Consider the following 22,339-nt stretch of genomic DNA (forward strand, 5'->3'; position numbering starts at 1 on the left):
CAAGACTCAGGAGACCTTGTTCCTAAGTTCAGCTCCTCTACGAAGATGCAAAAATGTCACAGCAAGAGTCACATCCTCCAGCCTGTTGTTTCCTCACCTGTCATTACGTAACATCTAAGGATTATCTAAGGATATGATGAGATCGCCCGTCAGCGCATCTCAGGTCTTCGCAAGTTGCCCTGACGAGGAAAGAGTAGCAGGGCTGATGTGATCACCGGGCAGTCCTGTTGAGGAGTTAGTGTGCATCCTACAACAGACAAGTTAAAACGGGTAACTCCTGGACAACGGCTCCGCAAAAAGCATGGTGAGCAGACAATTTCCTTTGTGGTGGAGGCTTTCCACTGCTCCAAGACAATGACTCCCGCTTCCCTGCCAGCCTCGGAGTTTGCAGGATGCCCCTCCGGGACTGTTACGCTACCAGGTGCGGAAGGAAGAAAGGGAGGGAGGCCGGAGGAGGGGCAGAGGAACGGGCAGCGGCATCGCTGTTCCCTCCAGGCTCCCGGGCTAATTTAAGTCGCTGCATCTGTCTCCACGCTTCCCCTCCTGAGGCCCGGGGAGTCACTGGTGTCAGGAGGCTGCACCACAGGGCAAAGCGGGTGACAGGGCCACGACCTCGGCCGAAGAATCATCGCGCCACAAGATAGAAGGAGAGCAGCCCAAGATGCTCCCGAGATGGGAGTCCGACTGTGCCCTGTCCTCACCTGTAGTTACTTTTTCCGCTTTGTCCTTTCCACCTTCTATCTCTGTCCTATAATTTGGCTCTAACACACATCACCAACTGGCAACTTCTGTGCCCTTATTTGTGCTCAGATGCTTTGATGTTTCTTTCTCACTCCCTCTCTCCCTTCATATTCACCTTGATTTCTCTCCTTGGTATTAAAACCGAGCCTCTTCCTTTCTAAGGTTTACCCCCTTATCATTAATCATTAATTTTCTTTTTCGGGGGGAACTGCCAAGGCCCTACATGTGTTGCTATTACAGTGAATAGTCATAACTGCTCCAGACTGCTTTGACACAGACATCCGTGGATTCAGGTGTTTTGTCAACCTTTAAAATCTTTTGATTATTTGTTACCTTAGAATAAAAAGTTTTATTTCGGAGGAGAGAGGTAAAATTTTCCAGTGAGGTATTTCGTACGTGGTCATACTGAGTAGAGATGATTACTTCGGGATCTTACGTTTTCACTAGCCCTCAAATGCCCTGATGATCTAGTCACTAAAAGTTAAATCCCTATGTAAACCTCAGAGGAAGACAATACAAACGCTCAGTGTCTTCCCACTAGCTCATTTAGAAACCAACAAGATCTGAATTATTTTGTAATGGAGAGCTCGGGTCTGAGGCAGGAAGCAAGCGCTGCACGTGTGGACAGAGCTGTCTTCATCCGGACTCTGCCGGCACCTGTGTCAGCAGCCTCCCCGCCCACCCTGCCTGTTTCCTCCACCCCCAGCCTTGGGTGAGCGCAGACCCCATCCGGAGGACCTTCCAAGAGAAGGCAGAAAAGGCAGAGAGGAGACCTAAACAATGGCCAGCCTCTTATCTCAGCTCCCAGTGGCTCTATTGGCTAATTTTTAAAAAAGGATTTCCCGCACAATTTGAATAGCAAAATAAATAGTAATGGATTATAACCCACAGAATAAAATAACCATGAGTGCCAAAAAAAAAAAAAAAAAAAAAAGGAATTTCTCACAAAACACTTGCTCTATGATGAAAGTTTGAGAGGATGGTGTTTCTATTTGCTATTTTTTTTCTTTTTTAATAGGTTGTTCTGTCATCTTAACTCCCTCCATCAGTTCCGGCGTGACACCGGTTGGGTTCCGGCATGCCGCATGCAGCAGGGACCACCTTCCTACCAAAGCCTCACTTTCCCTCTCTGAATAATACCAAAGTCTGTATTGGTTTAAGTTAAATTAACTTAGATGTCTAAACCAATGCAGGGCACTGTGGGAAAAACAGAAGAGATGGTAGGTCCCTGATGTTAATTGGTTGAGTAAATAGTTTTAAAAAATGACATTTGGACAAACACAAAATGATAATGTGCTGGCAGATGTACAGCAGGTCAAAGAGGAAGGCTTCCTAGGGTTTTGAAGGAAAACAGGGACATGAACTGCCAGAGAGAAGAGGGAAGAAAATTGCAGGTGAAGGAAATGCAGAAGCAAAGGTAGAGGGACGGGCTGTGTGCAGCTTTTCCCGGCCAGAGCACAGACTGCATCAGCGAGTAACAAATAAGCTGGTGAAGCAGAAAGGGCCACTGCTGATGCACCTGGACGTCTACAGCCATCTAAGCCACCGCGAGCTTCAGGAACGGAACAGGAGAACATCACAGAGGAATGTCTGTCTCTCTGGGAGCCTTGTATGGATTGAAAGGAGAAAACAGGAGAAAGGAGACTAACCAGTTCTTACCTTTACAGTTCTAGTTATCTGAAGATGGGCTCTGCCTAGGAGGGTGACTGTAAAATCTGACAGGAAAAGAAAGATCCAAGAAGCTGGGATGGTCAAAATCCAAGGCAGCACGCTGGATACAAAACACCTTTATTAAAGAGCGTACTTCCTGACTGAAAGTGCCCATGAAAAGGGCTGTTTAGACTTCATTATTAAGTTATTCCACCATGAGAACATCATCTGAAAATATCTCAATACCCATTCTGTCCTTGCTTCAGATGAACCAATATCAAGCAGAATGAGCAAAATGTACAAGTTCAAGTTTTACTAGTCAGGGCCCAGTGAGAAACCAAAAGAATCAGACATAGTAGAAGGTCAAAATTATGTAAAGCAGAATATAAGCAGAGGTGAAGTCTGATGTTGGCATTATGGGTGACTTGCTCCTATATATTGAATACTTTTCGGTAATTTCCCAATTTTCCATTATATATGAGTGTATATGTATATAAAACTTTTGCAACAGAAAATTAAAGTATATAGTTTTCATCAGTCATAACTCATGTCATTCTCATGCTGTTCAGAGAAGAAGATTTGGAAGTCGAGGTACTGGGGCCTATTCTCTGCATTAGCTAAGTAAAAATTATTTTGTAGGAATCATTAACCAAAATAAGTTTTCATACAGAATCATGGGATTTATCCAACAGTGACTTAGTAGTCTGAAACAATTAAAGAGATTTTTAAACTGTAATTACATATCCCTGTGACAACCATGCCCCAAGGCACATGGCACTTGAATGTATTCCAGACAAAGCAACAAAGTATATATATATAGGTTAGTACAGGGCAATGTTCCTTTTCCAAATGTAACCTTCAGTATCAAAGGCCATATATTCAAAATTAAAATTAAAAGCAAAATGATTACAAATACAGTATGCCTGCCACAAGTGAATTTAGTATAAAGCAGACCACAGGACTGTCTATTAAGTAACTCACTGACTTAAAAACCAAAATATCCAATTTCACCATCTCATCTAAAATGTAGTCCATGGCACAGAGCCTAAGAATAATGTTCATACAGCTCTACTGTTTTATCCCTCTGCCTAGATTCCCAAATAGGTTTAAAAGAAACCTATCACATTTGCTATCAACACACGTAAGCATCAAAGAGCACTAAGTACGGTGCAGCCAATGTTTAGTTTTCTCTCCTGCAAATAGTGTTTGTTTTTCTGAATTCTAGGATTGTGGACTTTAATCTGTAAAACTACAGGAAGAAAAATGAAATGGGTTAGTAGAATAGACATGTGTTCATCTACTGAGTGCCTACTATATTCAATTCCCTAGAGAGCCACTTCCCACTTTTGTTTAATCACAAGAATTACTTAGGAACTTGATTTAAAAAATATGATAAAAATAATCACCCAGGCCCCACCCCTGAAGATCGATTCTTAGGGTTTGGAGTGGAGACTGTGAATCTGTATTTTTGACAAATGCTCCAGAAGGTTCTTAGGATTGTTTTTAAGTACATCTTTAAGTTTGAAAAACAATGTCCTCAAGACACATTTGGGGGACTTCCCTGGTGGTACAGCGGTTCAGAATCCGCCTGCCAATGCAGGGGACACGGGTTTGAGCCCTGATCCGGGAAGATCCCACATGCCGTGGAGCAACTAAGCCCACGAGCCACAACTACTGAAGCCCAACTGCCACAACTACTGAAGCCCGCGCACCTAGAGCTCGTGCTCTGCAATAAAGAGAAGCCACCGCAATGAGAAGCCCGCGCACCGCAACAAAGAGTAGCCCCCGCTCGCTGCAACTAGAGAAAGCCCGCATGCAGCAACGAAGACCCAATGCAGCCGTAAATAAATAAATAAATAGATTAAAAAAAAAAAAGACACGTTGGGGTCTCTCAATGTTCACATTCAATGAGTTATCAAGACCTACTGATCTTCAGTCTATCTCACCTGGAGGACAGAAAGGTGTGAAAGCTGTGTTTGAACTGAACATATTGGCAACAGGAATTGCCAGTAATGGAGGAATGGGCAGTCAGCCAGAGACCATCCGACTCTCACAGCTGAAGCAGGATGTCCATTTAGTCTAGTGCATGCCTTCTGGTAGGTTAATAACATCCATTTACAAAATGCGAAGTATTTGCCCAAAGTCACACAATTCGTCAGTGGTGGAACAGAAACTAGAGTTTCTATGACTAGTGCTTTCCGTAACCCTACAGAGCTTAATCAAACATTTTGCAAATTTTAATAGGCTCCTGAAAGGCACAGAAAGCAATAGATTTCAAAAGATGAAAAATAACACACCCTTTTAAACGCCTGATGCGTGTGGCTGTGAAGAGAAGGGGCCTCATCAAAAGGCCAGCCCGCCACACAGTTACAAATAGCCACGTACAAAGCACAGAACCAAGCGACGAGGCGACAAGCCTTCACAGAACACTCACGAAGACTGAGCAACCCTGGGAGCAGAAGCTGGTCTGCTTCACTGAGTCACTGTGAGAACACAGTAAGTATGTGGAAGGGCGGTACTTTGTAAATTGGAACATGGACTAAAAAGCTAATAACACAGGATGAATGGGGAAGTATTTTGGCTAATACAGTATTTCTGAACCTTGGCTGCATATGAAGTCACCCGGGGAGCTCTTAAATATCCTGAAGTACCTCCGACCAACAAATCAGAATCCCTGGGGAGTGGGCCTCAGGCATCAGTATTTTTTACACAAACAGGTAAAGGTGGATTCTTTACCTCTTCCCAAGGGTCACAAAAGACAGGCCACTTGCAAGGCAGAGTTTAAAAGGGAGCAAAGGAGAAATCTGGTCATGCACACAGTGCTGTAACTCGTCTGCCCTATTTCTTGAGGTACATGTTTTATAACATCTGCTGGGAGCCTGGGGTGCTGGATATATTATCAGGTAATGGATCAAGTTCTCAGTGTCGCAGGTTCTCTAATTCCAATAATAATAAAGGAACACAGTTCACTTATGACACCCAACAGAAGGCCACAAGGATATGCTGGGGCACAGAACCCCACTGTGGCTTAATCAAACAGCTTATGGTTGAAGCAACCCAGTTTCCAATCTGTTTTCACTGTGTTTTAGAGGTAGACGTATCAAAAAAAAGGCTTTTAAAGGCTGGGAGGAGACAAGGTAGAGCTCAGTTTTCACCTGTGTACAAACAAATGCAAGTTAAATATCTCCGCCCAGGAATTTCCCATTACTAAGGGCAAATCACCACTACAAGGGCAGACAATCTTTTGTAATTCCTCTCTCTAGTCCAATCCTGTAAAACTTCATTTAATAAGCTGATGACGGAAACCAAGATTTGGGCCTCCAGCCAAACAATCTATATTATATTAAATAAAGGATATCCCCACCCTTCTCAAGGTTGTGCCAGCAATTTCTTAAAAAAAAAAAAAAAAAAAAAGGCGGCATTCAACCAAAGTCAGGAGTTTTTATTCACAATACACCTTATTAACATACAGTAGAAGAAACTAGACTAGGAAGTGTTCACAGGCTGTCTCCTCCGAACAGTGGGTCTCCCCGTGGCTCATTCACTGAACAACGCTTTTTTGAACATCCAGTCTGTGCAAGCCTCTCTGCTCAGGTACCTCGGGGGGACACAGTTGAAGACAATACCATAGAAATAAAATTTGTACCCAGGCCATCTGCCAGGCTCAGCAGGATGGGAGGGCTCCGAGAGTAAGAGGAGGGAGGACTTCCAGGGGTGGCATCTGGAGGTCAGCAAGGGGGCGGTGATGAATCTCACCAGCACATATGTCCCTCTGGATGTTCTCCTACCCCAGCTCCGAGGATGCCACACAACCTGTATTCAAGGCCAAGGGAAGTCTGGAGGAAGCGGGGACATCACCAGCCAGCAAAACCTTCTACAGATTCTGGAGGCAACCTCTTTTCAGCTGGTCCTTGAAGGCTGGCTGTTTCCTGCCAGGCAACCCTTAACACAGACTCACCTTCAGGAGGCAGACAAGTTGCTGGTTGTCACTGTGGCACTGACCTAGCAGAGGGGAAGGGAAGGGAGGGGAGGGGGAAGGAGGTTCATCTTCCTTCAGACCCCAGGTACGCACAGTACCCTCCCCCAGCACAAATACAAACACAAAAAAGAGAAGAATGAAAGGGAGGTACCCGCTTTACAACTCTGACAGTTATCTGACAAGATTACACTGACTTAACTTCTGCCCAGCAGCGTCTCTTGCAAAGTGTAAGCAGGAAGAATACAAAAGAGGAACTCATTAAACTTAGTCCATTTTATTGGAAGGCCCAGTAAGGCAGGCAAAAGGCATAAGTTCTCAGGAGCCAGGCCATCTAAATAGTTGTAGACAGAAGTTAGCTGTCTAGACCCACGGTCCTCAGGCTTTTTAGTCTACACACCACTTGAGAACGACAAAACTGCCTGGTCCACGTCTCCCTAACAATTGTTTCTCTGACTAGTCATCCCTCAGTGACCACAGGGATAGGTTACAGGAGCCCTCACGGACACCAAAATCCTAGGATGCTCAAATCCCTTAAATAAAATGACGTAGTACCGTGAATACAGTCAGCCCTTCACGTCTGTGGGTTTTGCACATGGAAACTGTACTCATGATCCATTACAAACCCTAGAGGAAACAATGGCCAAGAAAATTCTGCAGAGCACTATAGTGAGATATGAAGCCTAGATCAGAATTTAGATATGAGTACTAAAAACATGTACACAAAAACCCGTACAAGAATGTTCATAGCAGCATTATTTATAATGGCCCCAAAGTGCCTCAACTGATGAATGGATATGCAAAATGTGGTCTATATCCAGACAACAGAATATTACTCAGCCATTAAAGGGAATGGATTTGATACCAGTGACAACATGGATAAACTCTGAAAACATTAAGCTAAGTGAAAGAAACCAGACACAAAAGGGGGGAGGAGGGAGATGGGGAGTGACTGCTAATGTGTAAAAGGATTGTTTGGGGTGATGGTTCAATAGCGGTGATGGCTGCACAGTTCTGTAGATATACTAAAACCACTGATTTGTATACTTTAAAAGGATAAATTTTATAGTTGTGAGTTTTATCTCGATTTCTTTAAAAATATAAATTTTATGGTATGTGAATTATATCTCAGTAATTTTTTTAAAAAAGACAAAGAAAGGCCAAGGAACTACACCAAAGAAAAGGAAACTAAAAAAGATACATGACAAGTAAATGCAGTATCTGATCCTCAACTGGATCCTGTACGAGAGGGAAACAATGCTATGAAGACTGCTGTTGGATTGATTGACAAGATGGGAATACAAATGGTGGACTGAACAGAGATATTAAATCCAGGCTAGGTTTACTGGGTTTGACAGCTCTACTGGGGGTAGGAGAATGAACTTGTTCTTTGGAGACCCACTGACGTGCCTGGGGACAGAGGGCTATGATGTGTGCAAGTTATTCTCAAATGGGAAAATAAATCATGTATATATGTGAAGAGAGAGGGCAAGTGATAAAGCAAAGAGAGCAAACTATTAATAGTAGATGCTGATCTATTTTCTCTAAGTGTAAAATTATTTCCAAACAAAAAGTTTAAAATAATTTACACATACTGTAAGATCCAAAACTTCTACTTTCAATAAATTATCCTATATAAATATACTTGCTCAAATACATTTTATGTGAAATATTGTTCACTGAAACATTTTGTAATTATAAAAAGTCAGAAACAGTTTCAATGTCAATGAATGATAAATGGTCTAAATATATTATATTCCATATAGCTCTAAAAAGAAAGATGTCTATCTATATGTACTGATATAGAATGGTTTCCAATAATATATTCTTTCATGAAGGAAAAAAAAAACCAAAACAGGGATACAGGAAGAATGGGTTTATCCCTAGCCACAAAAGCAATAAAAAAAAACTCAAGAAGCCTAGGAATGTCTTGATTTAGTCAGGAAAGAATTTAAACCTGTTCTCTATATTTATTTATGGAGCTAGTTATTTGTATCTGTAGATACAAATAATTTTCTCTCTTACAACACTGATAATATGAACTTTACTAATGAAAAAAAATACAATCTTGGATGCCGTTCACTCCTATGGTTAACTCAAAGTATTTCTTTTAACAAACTTTTTTAATTCAAATATAACATATATTCCAAAAAGCATACAAATCATGAATGTACAAAGAACTTTTACAAAGTTAACATACTCATATAACTACCATCCTGATCAAGTACTAGAAGGTTCTAGAAGTTGGCCTCATATACCATCCCATCAACTAATCTCCCTCCCTAAAGGTAACCACTATCCTGACTCCTTACCCATATATTAGTTTTGTTTGTATTTTTAAATAATTAATTAATTTATTTATTTATTTTTTGGTTGCGTTGGGTCTTCATGGCTGAGAACGGGCTTTCTCCAGTTGCGGCGAGCGGGGGCCACTCTTCGTTGCAGTGTGCGGGCCTGTCATTGCGGTGGCTTCTCTTGTTGCAGAGCACGGGCTCTAGGCGCGTGAGCTTCAGTAGTTGTGGCACGTGGGCTCAGTAGCTGTGGCTCACAGGCTCTAGAGCGCAGGCTCAGTAGTTGTGGCACACGGGCTTAGTTGCTCTGCGGCACATGGGACCTTCCCAGACCAGGGCTCGAACTCGTGTCCCCTGCATTGGCAGGCGGATTCCTTACCACTGCGCCACCAGGGAAGTCCTAGTTTTCTTGTTTTTGAACTCTTTTGTGTCTGAACTCTTTTACTCAACATTATATTCGAGCCCATGTTGTTGTCAATAGCAGTAGTTTTTCCTGTTTGCTGTTCTATGGTATTTCACTGAATATACAACAATGTATGATATTTCTCCATTCTTCTACTGATGGACCTTTTGGGTTGTTTCCAGTTTGGAGTTATTATGAATTATGCTACGAACATTCTTGGACACGTCTTCTGGTGAACATAAGCACACATGTTTCTGTTGGGTATACAACTAGGACTGGATTTGCTGGGTCAGAGGCACAATGAGTGTGTAGAACTTTAATATAATACCACCAATTTTCCAAAGCAATTGTGCTAATTTACACTGTCACCATCAGTGTTTGAGAGTTCTCGGTGCTCTGCATCCTTGCTGACACTTGACATTGTCAACTTTTTTGTGGCTGTATTTGTTTTTAAATCTTAGCTAATTCTGGTCAGCGTGCAGGGATAATTCACTCTAGTTTTATTGAGCATTATTTGGTGACCACCGTGTTGCGCACCTCTAGGAGCTTTTTCTAACCTCCTGTATTTAGATCTACAGTTGACCTGGAATTCTTCTGTGTGCATGATGCGAGGTAGGGGGCAAAATTAGTTTTTTTCAATATGGATAAGCAATTCATCCAGGATTATTTATTGAACAGATTTTTCTTTCCACATTGCTGTATGATGCCATCTTAATCATGAATTAAGTGTATGTGTATGTGTATGTGTGTGTGTGTGTGTGTGTGTGTGCGTATATAAAATATATGTATTACTTATAAATACACACATACTTTTATATATTAATTGTGGGTCTGTTTCTGGTTTCTGTTCTATTCCATTGATCTATTTGTTTATTCTACACTGCACATACAATAGTGTAAATTCTGCAATTTGTTTTTCTTCAGTATTATTACCTTGACTAATTGGCCATTTGTGTTTCCATATAAATTTTAGAATCAGCTTGTATAGCGATTTTAGACATCTTTCATTAGATTTAGTCCTAGGTATTTGATATTTTTTGATGCTATTATACATATCATCTTTCTTAAAACTTCATTTTCTGGTTACTACTGCTATACAGAAATACAGATTTCACATACTGACCTGGTATCTAAACTTACTTTTTACAAAATATTACTTTCAATTTATAAAAAGTAAAATTCATGTTTTTTGGTGTATAGTTCTATGAGTTTTGACCAGCTGTATAATGTAACCATCACCACAACCAAGACAGAACACTTCCATCACTCCAGAAAATTTCTTCATGCCACTCCTTTGTAATCAGCACCTTCTCCCCACCCTGAACCCTGGCAACCACTGACCTGTTCTCCATACCTATAGCTTTGCCTTTCTAGAATATGACTTAAATTGAATCATATAGTGCATCACTTTTTGACAGTGGCTTCTTTTACTCAACATACTGCCTTTAAGATTCATACCTGTTGTTGCATTTATCAACAGTTTGTAGGAATTTGCCACCATTTGTATATTCATTCACTGGTTGTAGGATATTTGGGTTCTTTCTAGTTTTGGGTGATTATTCATAGAACTGCATAAATATTTGAGGACAGGTTTTTGTGTGAACATAATTTCTCATTTTTCTTAAGTAAATACCCAGGAGCAGGACTGGCGAGTCATACGGTAAGTGTACGTTTATAAGAAACTGCTGAACTGTTTTCCGCAATAGCCGTACCATTTTGCACTCCCACCAGCAACATATGAAAGTTCCATTTGCTCTGCATCCTCACCAGAACTTGGTTCACATTTAGGAAGTTCCTATTTTTGTTTGCTAAGAGCTTTTTATCATGAACAGATACCAGATTTTAACAAATAGTTTGCCTGAATTACTGAGATAGTCATATGATTTTTCTACCTTTTACAGTTAATGTGGTGAATTATATTAACTGATTTTTTAATACTATCAAAATATTTTTATATGTACTTTCCCAATTTAATTAGAAAAGCTTACTTAATGATCAAATCTTGTTACTCTAATAATAGGTTAGAAGGTACCTGGATAAATGAAGTCTAATGATATTCTAAAATCCTACACCTAGCCAAAACTGTATGATCCCTTCAGTCACATTTCCTAGCAAATCTTTCCCCCCAAATACAAAGTAGATCAGAGGCATGATGACCAAATCACAGTCTGAGAGCCTTATGTACCGCTCTGATGTTTAATATTTGGATTCTGAATCACCCAAAAGGAAAAAGAACTCCCATTAAAAATGATATTGATGTTGTAATAATAGTAACACCACATACTTTTAGAAACCAGAAACCAAAATGTATAGAAGTAAGTTACATTTCCCATGCAACATAAATAAATGGATGAATAATGGAAACGTGATAGTTTTACATATTATAAAATTTATGAAATGCTACCATTTGGAGGGGAAACCTTACACCCTTTTGACACTGATGAATTCTGGGCTACTAATTACCAACCATAAGTTAGTTTTGCCTTTTCACTTTACCTGTGTTCTGGTGGTTATGTTTTTTCATAATTAAATGACTAACCTATGATCAGAGGGATGGTGATGAGGAGCCCCACAGGGCCTAGATAATCTTTTGCTATGAAATCATCATGTTACCAAATGCATTTTCAATCCTTGAGTGGACTGTATAATCTAGAGGAAGGATGACATCAGGTGGCTCTGAACATTTTGGCAGCTTTTCACAACGTAGCTCTCTGAAGTTGCCTCAGCCCCTGCATTACCCCTCCCCTGCTCACACACTGGCTATATTTAGCATTTTGGCAAAAGAAGGGACTGGCAATATTCCATCAAGACCTGACAACAGGCCAGAAGGCAATGGAGATGCCTCAGATGGCCAAGGACGAAGACACTGCTGGACTAGATATCCTGGGTTCTATTGCAAGCCCGACCAGAAACTCACTCTTTCTGAGTCATCATGCGTATTCCTCACCTATTCCTATGGGGTTTACTGGATTCTGCTTGTTTACCTTATTACCTCATAGAATACCGTTAGCATTAGAGCATTTTAAGTCACAGCACAGCGCCATATGGCGATAACGTAACTCCACATAACTAAGATGAGCTCCCTAAAGACTGGCTATCTGTCAGACGGTATCCGTGAGACGCAAAAAATTAAAACTACCAAGTGTCTGAAATCTAAAAGTAATTCTAAGCATATCCTATCAGAGTCCACGGTAACCTTCAACATCAACCACCACAATCACATCACTTTTTAAAAATTATTACCCAAATATCACTATGAAAGCCATGGACAGGGAATAAACAAATCAGTTGGGTAAGATTTCTTTAAACCCAGCATTTAACACAAAAATATAGCTAGTTTTACAGAAATGAGAATTCACTGAATTTAGTTCTGTTTGCTCTACGTGTTCAAAACAACAAATACACTGTCCAACGAACTTTGGCTTCTATTTCCTCATGACCGTGAATAGGTTTAAAAAATAACAACTGCTGTGTTTCTCCAGGGCGAAGTCCAAGCCCGAGCACTCTACCACGTGTGAGGACTCGTGTGAGGCGGCAGTTAAAGAACTGACCCGTAGGCCCAGGATCTGGAGGTGACACCATACTATAAAGAGCCAAAGGAGTTAAAAGTTAGCAAACCAGGGGCTTCCCTGGCGGCGCAGTGGTTAAGAATCCGCCTGCCAATGCAGGGGACAAGGGTTCCATCCCTGGTCCGGGAAGATCCCACATGCCGCAGAGCAGCGAATCCCGTGCGCCACAACTACCGAGCCTGCGCTCTAGAGCTGCGAGCCACAAATACTGAGCCCGCGTGCCACAACTACTGAAGCCCACGCTCCTAGAGCCCATGCTCCGCAACAAGAGAGGCCACCACAACGAGAAGCCCGTGCACCGCAACGAAGAGTAGCCCCGGCTCGCCGCAACTAGAGAAAGCCTGCGCACAGCAACGAAGACCCAGTGAAGCCAAAAATAAATAAATACATTAAAAAATTTAAAAAATAAAATAAAAAGTTAGCAAACCAAAGATCCAATAGGACTTTGGTGGAGCACTTCTTACTAGCCATCAACAAAGACTTCTTAGTCTAGGAGTCACATATTACTGAGGTTCCAAGGAAACTTTAGATGTTAGAGGTCAGTTGGTAAAAGGCAATACTCTCAAAACTCGGTATTTTAGATCTGGAAGACGCCTCAGTTATCATCTTGTCCACCCCCCTGGTTTCATAGGTAATAAGGAGGAGGAGGGATAGGAAGAGGAGGATGAATGAGGCCTCAAATCCTCTTTGGGAGTAAAAGCCCTCAATTAAACAAGCTGCACTGATAGTGGCTAAAGATGGGGGAGTTCCTCTGCAGTTACTGCAGTTCCTCTGCTCCGCTCTCACTGCATTTCTGTATCCTGCACTATAGCCCACCTCATCTGGGAGCAGTTCTACTCTGCTAATTCATATTTTAACGAGAAAATGGCATCTTATAAGTCAACAACAAAAAATTAAATAACCAATCAAAAAATGGGCAAAGGACTTAGACACTTGCCCAGAGATGATACACAAATGGCCAACAAGGAGATGAAAAGATGCCCATCATTACTAATCACCAGAGAAATGCAAATCAAAACTACAATGAGGTATCACCTCACACCTTTAGAATGGCCATTATTTAAAAAAAAAAAAAAAAAAAAATGAAAATCACAAGTGTTGGCAAGGATGTGGAGAAATTAGAACCTTTGTCCACTGTTGGTGGGATTGTGAATTGGTACAACTGCTATATAAAACAGTATGGCAGTTCCTCAAAAAATTAAAAATAGAATTACCATATGACCCAGGTATTCCACTTCTGGGTATTTATCCAATAGAATTGAAAGCAGGGTCTCCAGGAGATATTGGTACATCCATTATTCACAATAGCCACCCCAATATCAACAGATGAACAAAATGTGATTAAACACACAATAATAATAATACAATATTATTCAGTTTTAAAAAGGAAGGAAATCCTGCTACGTGTTACAACATGGATGAAACTTGAGGACATTATGCTAAGTGAAGTAAGTCACAAAAAGATAAAACGCCGTACGATTCCACTTATACGAGGTATCTAAAATAGCCAAATTCATAGAAACAGAACACAGAACGGTGGTTACCAGAGCTGGGGGAGGGAGAAAAGGGGATTTGTTGTTTAACGGGTATAGAGTTTCAGATCTGCAAGATGTAAGAAGTTCTAAAGATCTGTTTCACAGCACTGTGGACATTCTTAAGAGTACTGAACTGTAGCTTGAATATGGTTACGATGATAAATTTTACATTGTTTTTAACCACAATTTTTTAAAAAAAGAAAAGAAAGAAAATGGTAATAGATCTCTTCCCTCTTTTTGCTGTGTCCCTCCCAATCTTTCATACCTAAAGGGCCGAGAACTGCTCCAGGACACTGTCTTCCTCCCCCTAAACTAGCCTACGGTAGCAGCCAACAAGCCCTCGGCTCCTACATGCAGCGAGCAGGGCTGCTCTGCGGTCACAGGTGAGAAGGGGAAACGGCCAGGAGAGGACTTCAGGTGGGCTGACCTCCACTTCTGACTGTGACTTCATCCCTCAGCCTAGGAGAGTGGAGACTGATGTGCTGGACCCCTGGCTGAAGAACCCCTAGGGCAAAGAATAACGCGTTTCACAGTGATTTGCTTAAACCATGAGGAGTAGATAATCAACCAAGAGGTGCTAGCAACAAGCATAAACTCCTGGATGACCAAGGTCACGGGCTACACTTCTTCGCGTCCCTTCTAATACCTCACTCTTAGACGTCACTCAGTAATACCTGTTCATGCTGATGACAGTGACATGCCGATGACCACTGGCAAAAAGAATGGATCTTTGGTCCAGAAAAAAAGCCTACCAGACTCAGAAGTTAAAGTGCTCACTGTAATAAATGGACTAAGGTCATTTGTACAATAAAAATCTCCACTGATTTCACAAGAACTTTTATTAAGAACTTGTATAAAACTACTTTTTCCTGGCAAGTGGATACCATGCTGCCTGACACTTGGTACTTGGAAATCCAACCCCCCCCCCACCAAATACTGTGTCGCCTTAAATTAACATCACGTTAATTACATTCTATAATGAGACAGCCACTGGCAGCATCTAAGACCCTGCCACACAGGTCATTCGTTTGCCAGAAAAAATTGCTTGAGTTTGTCTTTCAGCTAGGACTGTGTTCAAGAGAAGAAGGGGTTTTCCACTGTACATGATTTTTATTGTTGGTTATAAAACCAAGAAGCTATAAAATCAAGCTTCCTGAATATTTACATTAACAAGGCTCTTAGTCACTCACATAATGAAAAATGAAAACAACTGCTTTAATTATATAGTTAAAAGGGTTTCAGTAGAAGGAAAAGTTTCTGTTATTTGGATATTCCACAGTAATGAAATTAGACGCTGCCCCTAAGCTATTTAAAACAGCTGTTAAATACATATACATACACCCATTTTATTCTTAAAAATACACTCCAAACTGCAGATGTCTTTTGGCCCCTTTGAATGCCAGAGTTAATAAGGTTTATCTCCAGGATCTCCCAATACTGATAAAACACAATAAACTGCATTGGCATCCTTCTATAAGATTTTTGTTGGATAGAAGACCAATCCTTTTTAGGTTAACATTTCAACAGCCTCCTTTATAAGCAGTGTAATTGCTTGGTAATTTGTTAGAGTTGGGAATATGATTTTCAACTCACTGTATATCCGACTTCATATAATCTTGACCGGATTCTGTAGGAGGAGCCAGATCACCGCTCTCTCTGAAACACAAGTAGAATCCCATTTCAAGACATTTGAAACATCAAAGGTTCTGCCTCATTCAAGTTCAGTTGTTACAACGCATGAAGGGTATCACTCTCCTTTAGCTGTCCTCTAATTTTATCTAAGGCAAATATGCAATGCAAACACTATTAACAAATAAGAACAAATGCCCCATAAACAAAAGGTGGTGTTCTACCAGGTTTTAACCAACAGTGCTTCAAATGCTTCCTCTGCTGGGTCAGATGGCGTTTTCTTAGAACACAGTACTGAGGCTATTTTGATTACAGACTGTACACGTATATGTATATGTTCCCCTATTAAAATAAAAATGCTATTAGTTTTCCACTTTCAATAGAAATTTGGGGTATAAATAATATCATATTACCTAACTGCCAAAAAGCCAAAACCTAATTTTAAGCTTCAACCTTCTATACCATCAAGATCTTTATTAGAGACACTGCCCAGCTATCAAGATGACTATAAAACACCAAACACTTCTATATCCTCTCTCTAATCCTGTCCGCTTTTTTTTCTTTTTTTTTTGGCCGCACCGTGTGGCTTGTGGGATCTTAGTTCCCCAACCAGGGATCAATCCTGGGCCCCCAGCAGTGGAAGTGCGGAGTCCTAACCACTGGACCTCCAGGGAATTCCCCTGTCTACTTTTTTTGATTAAAAAGATAGAAATGTGAAATGATCAAAAGACAGGAACAAAAGAAGAGATAAGAATTTTTGAACCAGAAGGTACCTCAGAGATTATCTAATACAATATTCTTATTTCACAGTTGAGGAAGTTGAGACCTAACTGTCTCTATATTTGCTCTACGACTAACTGGGATTCAGGTCTGTGTAACCTTCCACTAAAATAAGAAAGAAAAGGGAACATGTAAGAAAGAAGGACACACATAAAATAGTCTCCGAACTAAAGGAAAGTTGATGTAGCAAGCTACTGAATACTCTGTGCTTTCCTTTCTGCATATTTGTGACAGACACACAGCCAGCCAGCCAAGAGACATTTCCACCCCTCTAATGGCTGAGTCCCAGTTTTTCCTGGGCAGCAAGCAATGTGGCATAAGCCTAAGAAATGATACACGATGTGCGTTACACCAAACCTGGTACCCATTCCCCTTGTACATACACTCATTTGCCCAGTATCTCCTGTGAAGGGAGGCGGTCTTGTGTGAAACAGTTCAAGCAAAAGAGACTTCAGCGAAAACTGGATGGAAGCTTCTGGGAAAGATTTTGTTCTCTGTCAGGCAAGCACAGGAATGGGGACTGCTTGCTCTACTTCCTCCTTCTTGCCTTGAAAAGGGATGTGATGCCTAGAGCTGAGGCAGCCATTTTGTGACCTGGTGGCAGTAAGGGAACATGCAAAAGATGGCAGAGAACCTGGGGCCCTGAGGGCACTGCTGAGCAGCTGGACCTCCTTAGACCACCTCTGAACTTCTGTGAACTGCATAATAATAAACAGCTTATGGTTTAAGCTTCTGCTCATGGCTTTCTGTTAACTACAGCTGAAAGCAGTACTGAATTTAAAAAGATTTTTTCTGTGCCCTGCTATGATTCTCCTGCCCAAGCACTCCCATTACAAATGTATACTGTACTTATACATATGCAACTAAAAAGTGACAAGATTATATGCCTCCTGCATAGTTAACAGAGACCAGTTTAATTACTTTACAGTTACAGTACCTCAACTATATGACCCTATTAAAATAAACGTCATCAGTAGATAAAACATAAGGGAAAAAAACATGACTCAGAGTCATGTTTGTTCTTGATTACTGACTTTGATTCTTCCTTCTGCCATCTCAAATCCTTTCTGGAAATGAGTACCACATAAGTAACAAACTGATGAATGATATCTATCTGAACTAAATTCTTCTGCCTCCTTTAATCATAATTGCCTGTTAGTAAAAAATTAAATATTAAAATTTCATTCTTGAATTTGCAGCCCCAAACCTGGCCCAATCAATATTTTCACATACTGATGCCTGTAACCGAAGCTTAGAGACTTACCAGCACTACACCAAATTCATGGCATTGCTGTTTTCTCCTGCACAGGTTATAATAATAGAATTTGAATACTGGTAAGACATTCGAAGTCAGACTACCCACTACAGTTATTTCAATAGTTATTTCAACTGTATTTTGATGGAAATCTTTCAAATATACGTTCATCTCCATGACTCCGGTTGCACCCACCTCTGTATGCCCCTGGGCCCCGTTCTCCCCATGTTCACCCCACAGTCTTCCTCTGCCCCCCATCACTCATCTCCGTCTCTGCCCACAGCCCAGTTCTGCCTGCAGCACCTCCCGTGATCACTAACGTCTACTCCATTCACAGCCTCCCTGGTTGGAAGAAACAGACAATGGCCGTGAACACCTGTTCTCCTCTCAGGTGTGCCAGTGTCTCTCCCCTGCTGTCACTCAAGGAAAAAATGGCTGAGTACCCTGATTTTGAGCATAGATACAAATGAGTATGAATATATATATGTAGATCCAGTGCTTTTTTCGCTTAAAAAAAAAAAACACAGAGAGAACAAATGCTCATTTTTTGTTAAGTCGTAAAGCGCTTTTGCCAACTCCACCCTCTGTCTACCCTTTACCCCACCACTCTCTGAGGTTACACCACCTCCACCACTATGATCTCCAGACCACACGGCTCCTCCACACACTAACATATTTCCCTCTTCCTGACAAATTAATCAGCTAAGATGGAAACATTACTTTATTGATACAGATGTCTATGTTAGACTCCTCTAAAAATATGTTAGGACAGGGCACCAGTTTACATCAGCATTTTCAAAGTGTGATCCAGAGATGCCCCGGTGTGAGGTCCCCGAGACCTTTTCAGGGGATCCACAATGTCAAAACTCTTTTTAGTAATACAAAGATGTTACCTGCCTTTTTCACAACAGTGAGTCCAGAGAATACACAGTGTGTGATGATAATATATCATTCTGACAGCTAAGGAAACATATGCTTGTATATTCTTGTGTTTAGAATGTTCTAAGGTAGCAAGTTTAAGGTATAAATATGCATGTTTTCAGAAATTTTCAGTGTGTTCTCAGTACTTCTATGTTCCTAGCAAGAGCAATCTTTGGTTATATCGGCTATAATCACCACTACCTCATTATCATCCAATGAATTCATTGAGGGTTTAAAGAAAAAGAAATGGAATGTCTTAAATTTTGACATGATGAGCTCTTCAGAAGCAAAAGATTGTTTTCAAATTAGAAATGAAAAAGCATCATAAAGGTAAGTTATCAGAATGCACGGGTTGGAGCGGTGCACAAGATAGCTGAGAAACTAAGAAAGCTTTGCACGGCTGACATTGCTGAATGTCTGCTGGATGAAGGGCCAGTAAAAGAAATCACAGCAGTGGCACTTCCAACGATGCAGTAGCTCATCAAATTAAATGTTAATATCTACAAGTTAATACCTCTCCTTAAGCACTGTACTCTTGCTTTATAAGCGGACAAATCTGCAGACATGGGTGGACTTACTGTTTTGTTTTTATTATTCCAGTATCCATGCCAACTAATCATCGAAGGGCTTCTTTTATGTGAATGCTTGGCAACAAATACAAGTGCTGCTGAATTACTCAAAGTATTAAATAACTTTTTGAATCTCATGATTTACCCTGAAACGACCATGTTGATATCTCCTCTGATGGTACAAAAGCAATGGAGGGCAAAACTGCTGGCACTTTAGCGTGAATCACGGCAAGGGTACAAAACTTTACTAGTAATAATTATATTCTTCACTAGCAATCATTTTTAAAAAGCCAGTTTCACATATGCCTTTGATAAAACAGTAAAAGTTATTAATTTTATTAAATCTCACTCTTGAGAACGTGGTCTTTTTAATAATCTGTGTGATGAAATGTGAGCAGTTCATCATACCAAATATGTAGAAAAAGCATTTCTACATACCTAATACATAGGCCGTCTTGAGGAAAAGCATTTATGCAATTGAGTTGTGAGCTAAACTATACACTTTTTCCATAGAATACCATTTTTGCTATAAGAATGATTGGCAGACAACTTACTGTTATATATAATTATTTAGACTTAGGTACCTGGTATTTTCTCTAAAGTAAATAAAGTGAGCCTGATGCTTCAAGGAAAAAAACTAACAATATCTGCTGCTGATGATAAAATTTGAGCTTTCAAGAAAAAATCAGAATTTTGGAAAACTTGAACTGCATATCAAAATCTTGACTGCTTCCCAATTCCTAAAGACTTTTTGGATGAGATTAATGGTCATATTAATGAATGTGATTTGCTAAATACTGTGTAATCAAATGTGTCAACATTTGAAAGATCTGCAGAACTCAGTCAACTGTTATTTTTCAAATGACCAATGTATGATATAAAATCACACACAGGTCAAAGATCCATCCAAAGTGCAAGGTGGGCCAATAGATTTTTACATTACAGAGAACAAAAAATTCATTGATAAGGTTTCAGATTCAACACTGCAACTAACCCTTAAGAATCTACCACTTGCTGAGTTTTGATATATCAAAGAATGTTCACAATTATATGAAAAAGACACTAAAATACCCTACCCTTTTGCTACTCTGTATCTGTGTATAGCTGGGGGTTTCTTCATGTACTTCAAACAAAGCAACATGTCACAACAGACAATATAAAAGCAGTTATGAAAATCCAGCTACCGTCTATGTAGCAATGCATTAGAGAGAGTGGCAAAATGTAAAACCATCTCACGTCTCTCACTACATTTTTTGTTTTGGAATACCTTTTTCATTAAAATATGTTATTTATGTTAACCTTTAATGTGTTTGTTACTTTTAAGTGAATAAGTATTTTAAACATTTCTCAGTTTTCATTTCTAATATGCTAAATATTGACAGATATAGTCCACATAAACAAAAGATCTTTGGGGTTCCAGTAATTTTTAAGAATGCAAAAGTGTCCTGACACTAAAATGTAAGAAAACCTCTGGTTTTTAACACCACAAAAAAGAGTGCTTTTAAGTATGTGTACATAAGAGAATGGGCACCTGAGAATGAGTCAGAAGGTCTCGGCTCCAGGTCCGCTGCCACTTCTTAGTTGCTTTGGGATTTGGATAAATTAGTCTCTCTAAGGTCTTAGTCTCCTCATCTGTGAAACGGGTAATTCATGTCCTGTTCAGAGAATAAAAGACAAAATACGTGAAAACAACTTATAAATTACAGGTGTATTATTATTATAAGATCTCAGAGTGAAGAGTTTTAATCTTGTGACCATATTTCTACAAAATTATCCCTATTTAAAAATTTTTTTTTACTAAATACAGAACTTACAGAAAATGCACAGGGGAGAGTTTTTTGATTGGTCAATTTGCTCAAACGTCCAACCACATAATTTTACTGTATCAAATTTCATCCTCTACAGTTATGATTGGTAATGTGTGTATTTTAAATAACTATTATGTATATTTCCAAATACACACAAAAGTACAGAAAATAGTAACAAACCCCAATGTACCCTCAACAATTATCAAAAATTTGTCAATATTGTTTCATTTCCCATTTGTGTGTGTTTGTGCCTATCCTGAAGTTTTTAAAAACAAATAATAGGCATCATTTCATTTTGCCTGGAAATACTTCCATATGTATCTTTAACAGATGAGAATTTTTTTAACATAACCACAATACCATTAATATAGATAAAAACTTCATAGTTATAATTCTTAAGTATCATCTAATACACATTCCATGTTCTAATTTCCTGATTGTCTCCAAAAAAAAGTCTTTGTTAGTTTTTAGTTGTCTTGCAGCATCAAAATATCATTCTTACCAGTTAATTTACAAGTGAATACAAGATTATCAGCTAAAGCTGAGAAGGAAGAAGAAATAATACCATGCTTTATATACCATGTACAGTTTATAAAACAAAGTCAAGAACTATTTTTCCTGAGAAATGTGCTTCTCCTCCAAGAAAACAACAACAAAAAATAACAAGAGAAACCCACTACAAAATAGGCCAGACTGGGGACACTTGAGTATTCTGAGAAGTGACCAGAAGAGGACATAGCTCAGCTGCTGAGGAAGGGAAGAAATTGTAAGAAACCACCACCTGCCATTTCAGAAAAGATGAGGTCAGGTCAGCCCCAGGGTCAGGCAGGCTGGAGGTGAGGTCAGGGTCCAGGTCCCAGAGTGAGCATAAAGCTTAAACAAGCCGGGTGCCCAAGGCTGGAAGGCAACCCCCTGCAGGCTTCAACTCCACGCTCAAAAATCAGTGCTCTAAGCTGGAGAGAGAATGCAACCACCATCAAAAGTAACTATTTGTGAGAATTCAATTTACTCAGCAAACCTTTGTCAAAAGTGAACTCGACTTGGCACTATCCTAAGATATGAGTTATATTTTTTGGTCATTTATACAGTTAAACAATAAGCAGCATATATGTCTCTACACGTGACTTTCCCTATTAATTTTAAGGGGAAGAATGGAGATATTTAATATTAATTACCTTGCCATATACCATTACAATTTATATTTATATTTTT

At 40.0% G+C, this 22,339-nt stretch overlaps 1 protein-coding gene across 11 annotated transcripts in view; it reads right to left on the reverse strand.

Moving 5' to 3' along the window:
• Positions 1-22,339, reverse strand: part of DUSP16 (dual specificity phosphatase 16) — a 126,230-nt gene that overhangs the window by 98,198 nt on the left and 5,693 nt on the right. For 7 of the 11 annotated variants that reach the window (XR_014232980.1, XR_014232981.1, XM_082348838.1 and 4 more), the window contains 2 exons: positions 20,851-20,974; positions 15,759-15,821 (listed from right to left, as the gene is read on the reverse strand). The gene's annotated coding sequence lies outside the window, so the exon portion shown is untranslated. Of the gene's footprint in view, positions 1-14,592; positions 14,671-15,758; positions 15,822-20,850; positions 20,975-21,908; positions 22,081-22,339 lie in introns of those variants that run through there. The other 4 variants (XM_082348832.1, XM_082348836.1, XM_082348837.1 and 1 more) reach the window with 4 other exon arrangements.

The sequence above is a fragment of the Balaenoptera borealis genome (genome assembly GCF_965194805.1).
Source record: "Balaenoptera borealis genome assembly, chromosome: 13".
In the NCBI taxonomy this organism is placed as follows: Eukaryota; Metazoa; Chordata; class Mammalia; order Artiodactyla; family Balaenopteridae; genus Balaenoptera; species Balaenoptera borealis.